The following is a 7,341-nucleotide window of genomic DNA, read 5'->3' as shown; positions in this document are numbered from 1 at the left end:
CTCTCCCTCTCCCTCTCTCTCTCTCTCCCCCTCTCTCCCTCCCCCCCCTCTCTCTCTCTCTCTCTCTCCCCTCTGTGTCTCTCTCTCTCCCTCCCCCTCTCTCTCCCTCCCCTCTCTCTCCCTCCCTGTCTCTCTCTCTCCCCTCTGTGTCTCTCTCTCTCTCTCCCCTCTGTCTCTCTCCCTCCCTCCACCTCTGGCTCTCCCTTTCTCCCTCCCCCTCTGTCTCTGTCTGTCTCTCTCTCCCCTCTGTGTCTCTATTTCTCTCCCTCTCCCCCTCTGTCTCACTCTATCCATCTCTCTCTCCCTGTCTCTCCCACCCCCTCTGTCTCTCTCCTTACATGTCTCATTCTCTCCCGTGGTCTCTTTCTCTGTCTCTCTCCCCTCTGTCTCTCTTTGTGTCTCTCTCTCCCCTCTGTCTCTCTATCTCTCTCTCCCTGTCTCTCCCACCCCCTCTGTCCAATTTACATCTCATATCTAATTTCCTTCATTCTCTTGATATCCTTTGTTGAAAATCATATCTAAATATGCTCAGTAGCTGCTGATTGGTGGCTGCACAATAGATACCTCATGTGATTGGCTCACCCATGTACATTGCTATTTCTTCAACAAAGGATATCTAAAGAATGAAGGCATATCCTAGCCAGTGTCTCACCTGCCTCTGACCTCACTGCACGTCACTGGCTGGTATTACAAGTTTTCCTAAACCCGGCGTTATTAGGCAAGAAGTGAGCGTAGAGCAAAATTGTGCTCCATACCGCACTCCAATATCAGCACTGCTTAAGTCAACGGTGAGCTGGTTTTACGTGCTTGTGCACGATTTCCCCATAGACATCAATGGGGAGAGCCGGCTGAAAAAAAGCCTGCAAAAAAGCAGCGTAAAGCTCCGTAATGCAGCCCCATTGATTCCTATGGGGAAACTAAATTTATGTTTACACCTAACACCCTAACATGAACCCCAAGTCTAAACACCCCTAATCATACACTTATTAACCCCTAATCTTCTGCCTCTGACACCGCCGACACCTACATTAAACTTATTAACCCCTAATCTGCCGCTCCGGACATCGCCGACACCTACATTATACTTATTAACCCCTAATCTCCTGCCCCCAATGTCACCGCAACATACCTATACTTATTAACCCTTAATCTGCCACCCCAACATCACCGCCACTATAATAAACATATTAACCCCTAAACCGTCGCACTCCAGCATCGCAAACACTAGTTAAATATTATTAACCCTTAATCACCTATACTTATTAACCCTTAATCTGCCACCCCAACATCACCGCCACTATAATAAACATATTAACCCCTAAACTGTCGCACTCCAGCATCGCAAACACTAGTTAAATATTATTAACCCTTAATCTGCCGCCTCTAACATCGTCGCCACCTACCTACATTTAGTAACCCCTAATCTGCCGCACCCAACGTTGCCGCCACTATATTAAATTTATTAACCCCTAAACCTAAATCTAACCCTAACACCCACTAACTTAAATATAATTAAAATGAATCTAAATAAAAATTACTATCATTACCTTAATTATTCCTATTTAAAACTAAATACTTACCTATAAAATAAACCCAAAGCTAGCTGCAATATAACGAATAGTTACATTGTAGCTAGCTTACGGTTTATTTTTATTTCACAGGCAAGTTTGTATTTATTTTAACTAGGTATAATAGTTAGTAAATAGTTATTAACTATTTACTAGCTACCTAGCTAAAATAAATACAAATTTACCTGTAAAATAAAACCTAACCTGAGTTACACTAACACCTAACATTACACAATTAAATAAATTACATAAATTAAATACAATTACCTAAATTACAAAAAAAAAAACCCACTAAATTACACAAAATAAAAAACAAATTATCAGATATTTAAACTAATTACACCTAATCTAATAGCCCTATCAAAATAAAAAGCCCCCCCCCCAAATAAAATAAAACCCTAGCCTAAACTAAACTACCAATAGCCCTTAAAAGGGCCTTTTGCGGGGCATTGCCCCAAAGAAATCAGCTCTTTTACCTGTAAAAAAAAATACAAACAACCCCACAGTAAACCCCACCACCCACACAGCCAACCCCCAAATAAAATCCTAACTAAAAAAAACTAAGCTCCCCATTGCCCTGAAAAGGGCATTTGGATGGGCATTGCCCTTAAAAGGACATTTAGCTCTATTGCTGCCCAAACCCTAACCTAAAATTAAAACCCACCCAATATACCCTTAAAAAAAACCTAACACTAACCCCGAAGATCCACTTACAGTTTTGAAGACCGGACATCCATCTTCAACGAAGCCGGGAGAATTCCTCAACGAAGCGGCAAGAAGTCCTCAACGAAGCCGGGAGAAGTCTTCATCCAAGCCGGCAGAAGTGGTCCTCCAGATGGGCAGAAGTCTTCATCCAGACGGCATCTTCTATCTTCATCCATCCTGTGTGGAGCGGGTCCATCTTCAAGACATCCAGCGCGGAGCATCCTCTTCAAACAAAGTCTTCTTCCCGAATTAATGTTTCTTTAAGTTACATCATCCAAGATTGAGTCCCTTGAATTCCGATTGGCTGATAGAATTTTATCAGCCAATCGGAATTAAAGGTGAAAAAATCCTTTTGGCTGATGCAATCAGCCAATAGGATTGAGCTTCAATCCTATTGGCTGATCCGATCAGCCAATAGGATTGAGCTTGCATTCTGAAGTTGCATCCTGAAGAAACTGTACAATCAAATTTATGAGAAGAACACCATGAAATGTAAATCTTCCAAACTCGATAATAAATCTTTCTAGAAACAGATTTACAAGCCTGCAACATAGTATTAATCACTGAGTCCGAGAAACCTCTATGACTAAGCACTAAGCGTTCAATCTCCATACCTTCAAATTTAATGATTTGAGATCCTGATGGAAAAACGGACCTTGAGATAGAAGGTCTGGCCTTAGTGGAAGTGGCCAAGGTTGGCAACTGGACATCCAGACAAGATCCGCATACCAAAACCTGTGAAGCCATGCTGGAGCCACCAGCAACGCAAACGATTGCTGGTTGATGATTTTCGAGATCACTCTTGGAAGAAGAACTAGAGGTGGGAAAATAAAAGCAGGTTGATAACACCAAGGAAGTGTCAATGCATCCACTGCTTCCGCCTGAGGATCCCTGGACCTGGACAGGTACCTGGGAAGTTTCTTGTTTAGATGAGATGCCATCAGATCTATTTCTGGAAGCCCCCACTTCTGAACAATTTGAGAAAACACATCTGAGTGGAGTGACCATTCTCCCGGATGTAAAGTCTGATGACTGAGATAATCCGCTTCCCAATTGTCTATACCTGGGATATGAACTGCAGAAATTAGACAAGAGTTGGATTTCACCCAAACAAGTATCCAGGATACTTCTTTCATAGCTTGAGGACTGTGAGTCCCACCCTGATGATTGACATATGCCACAGTTGTGACATTGTCTGTCTGAAAACAAATTAACGGTTCTCTCTTCAGTACAGGCCAAAACTGAAGAACCCTGAGAATTGCACAGAGTTCCAAAATATTGATTGGTAATCTCGCCTCTTGATATTTCCAAACCCCTTGTGCTGTCAGAGATCCCCAAACAGCTCCCCAACCTGAAAGGCTCGCATCTGTTGTGATCACAGTCCAGATTGGATGAACGAAAGAGGACCCTAGAATTATACGATGGTGATCTAACCACCAAGTCAGAGAAAGTCGAACATTGGGATTTAAGAATATCAATTGTGATATCCTTGTATAATCCCTGCACCATTGGTTCAGCATACAAAGCTGGAGAGGTCTCATATGAAAACGAGCAAAGGGCATTGCGTCCAATGCTGCAGCCATAAGACCTAAAACTTCCATGCACATAGCTACTGAAGGGAATGACTGAGACCGAAGGTTCCGACAGGCTGCAACCTATTTTGAACGTCTCTTGTCTGTTACAGACAAAGTCATGGACACTGAATCTATCTGGAAACCTAAAAAGGTTACCCTTGTCTGAGGAATCAAATAACTTTTTGGTAAATTGATCCTCCAACCATGTCTTCGAAGAAACAACACTAGTTGATTTGTGTGAAATTCTACAGAACGTAAAGACTGAGCAAGTACCAAGATATTGTCCAAATAAGGAAACACCGCAATACCCCGCTCTCTGATTACAGAGAGTAGGGCACCGATAACCTTTGAAAAGATTATTGGAGCTGTCGCTAGGCCAAAAGGAAGAGAAACAAATTGGTAAGGAACTGACAGTGATCCGGATGAACCGGAATATGAAGATATGCATCCTGTAAGTCTATTGTGGACATATAATGCCCTTGCTGAACAAAAGGCAGAATAGTCCTTATAGTCACCATTTTGAAAGTTGGTACTCTTACATATCGATTCAAAATCTTTAGATCCAGAACTGATCTGAATGAATTTTCTTTCTTTGGGACAATGAATAGATTTGAATAAAACCCCAGACCCTGTTCCTGAAACGGAACTGCCATGATTACCCCTGATAACTCCAGGTATGAAACACACTTCAGGAAAGCCTGAGCCTTTACTGGGTTTGCTGGAATGCGTGAGAGAAAAAATCTTCTCACAGGTGGTCTTACTCTGAATCCTATTCTGTACCCCTGAGAGACAATATTCTGAATCCAAAGATTTTGGACTGAATTGATACAAACATCTTTGAAAAATTTTAATCTGCCCCCTACCAGCTGAGCTGGAATGAGGGCCACACCTTCATGTGGACTTGGGGGCTGGCTTTGATCTCTTAAATGGCTTGGATTTATTCCAGTTTGAGGAAGGCTTCCAATTGGAAACAGATTCATTTGGGGAAGGATTAGATTTCTGTTCCTTATTATGTCGAAATGAATGATAACGGTTAGAAGCTTTAGATTTACCCTAAGGTTTTTTATCCTGAGGCAAAAAGACTCCCTTCCACCCAGTGACAGTTGAAATTATTGAATCCAACTGAGAACCAAATAATTTATTACCTTGGAAAGAAAGAGATAGCAATCTGGACTTAGAAGTCATATCAGCATTCCAAGATTTAAGCCATAAAGCTCTTCTAGCTAAAATAGCTAAAGACATATATCTAACATCATTTTTGATTATATCAAAAAATGGCATCACAAATGAAATTATTAGCATGTTGAATTAATTTAACAATGCTAGACAAATCATGATCCGATACTTGTTGTGCTAAAGTTTCCAACCAAAAAGTTGAAGCAGCTGCAACATCAGCCAAATAAATTGCAGGCCTAAGAAGATGACCTGAATATAAATAAGCCTTTCTTAGATAAGATTCAAGTTTCCTATCTAAAGGATCTTTAAAAGATGTACTATCTTCCGTAGGAATAGTAGTACGTTTAGCAAGAGTAGAGATAGCCCCATCAACTTTGGGGATCTTTTCCCAAAACTCCAATCTAACAGTTGGCAAAGGATAAAAAAATTTAAACCTTGAAGAAAGAATAAAATATGTACCAGGCCTATTCCATTCCTTAGAAATCATATCTGAAATAGCATCAGGAACTGGAAAAACCTCTGGAATTACCACAGGAGGTTTATAAACAGAATTTAAACGTTTACTAGTTTTATTATCAAGAGGACTAGTTTCCTCCATATCTAATGTAATTTTAATAAAGAAACTAATATACTCCATTTTAAATAAATAAGAGGATTTGTCAGTGTCAATATGTGAGGCAGGATCTTCTGAATCAGATAGATCCTCATCAGGGAAAGATAAATCAGTATGTTGCCGGTCATTTGAAATTTCATCAACTCTATGAGAAGTTTTAAAAGACTTTGTACGTTTATTTGAAGGTGGAATGGCAGACAAAGCCTTCTGAATAGAATCAGAAATAAATTCTTTTAAATTTACAGGTATATCTTGTGCATTAGATGTTGAGGGAACAGCAACAGGTAATGAACTACTACTGATGGATACATTTTCTGCATGTAAAAGTTTATCATGACAACTATTACAAACCACAGCTGGAATTATAATCTCCACAAGTTTACAACAAATGCATTTAGCTTTGGTAGAACTGTTATCAGGCAGCAGGGATCCAACAGTAAATTCTGAGACAGGATCAGATTGAGACATCTTGCAAATGTAAGAGAAAAAAACAACATATAAAGCAAAATTATTAAAGGGACACTGTACCCAAAATTTTTCTTTCGTGATTCAGATTGAGCATGAAATTTAAAGCAACTTTCTAATTTACTCCTATTGTCAAATTTTCTTCATTCTCTTGGTATCTTTATTTGAAATGCAAGAATGTAAGTTTAGATGCCGGCCCATTTTTGGTGAACAACCTGGGTTGTCCTTGCTGATTGGTGGATAAATCTATCCACCAACAAAAAAAGTGCTGTCCAGAGTACTGAAACAAAAAAAAGCTTAGATGCCTTCTTTTTCAAATAATGATAGCAAGAGAACGAAGAAAAATTGATAATAGCAGTAAATTAGAAAGTTGCTTAAAATTGCATGCTCTTTCAGATCAGAATTTAGTGGACTCAAAAATGATACAGCACTCCATAAGCAAAGTAGCAAAGACAACTCTATCTGCTACATGGCGGGAAACACACTTCAAACTATTACATGGAGCATACTTCACCCCGGAGAAGGGTCACAGGTTGCACAATTTGGAATTTGATAGGTGTCCAAAATGTTCATTTCCAGCAGCTGATCTTGAACACATGTTCTGGATGTGTCCAAAAATTAGAAAAGTATGGTGTAAACTAGAATATTGGCTTAACAACGTGTTGAAAATACCCTCAGTGACCTTTTCCTTATATCAGATAATACTTTGCCTGGACAATTTAAACAAGTCTCACCCGCAAGATAGGCTGATCTCCACTTCTATCTTAGCCACTAGGTATCTGATTAGTAAAAAATGGAAAATGCGTTGTGTACCTAGTATTTCTGAAATTCAGAACTGCTTAAAAAAACAATGTGTCTTAGAACAAAAGGACACAGATATAGATAATGAAGAGGATATAAAGAATTTCTTTAATAAATGGGCAGCTTATATTAACCCCTTAATGACCACAGCACTTTTCCATTTTCTGTCCGTTTGGGACCAAGGCTATTTTTACATTTTTGCGGTGTTTGTGTTTAGCTATAATTTTCCTCTTACTCATTTACTGTACCCACACATATTATGTACAGTTTTTCTCGCCATTAAATGGACTTTCTAAAGATAACATTATTTTCATCATATCTTATAATTTACTATAAAATTTTTTTATAAAATATGAGGAAAAAATGGAAAAAAACACACTTTTTTAACTTTGACCCCCAAAATCTTTTACACATCTACAACCACCAAAAAAAAAACATG

This window comes from Bombina bombina, chromosome 6 (assembly GCF_027579735.1).
Source record: "Bombina bombina isolate aBomBom1 chromosome 6, aBomBom1.pri, whole genome shotgun sequence".
Classification (NCBI taxonomy): Eukaryota; Metazoa; Chordata; class Amphibia; order Anura; family Bombinatoridae; genus Bombina; species Bombina bombina.
This window is presented reverse-complemented; position numbering follows the sequence as displayed.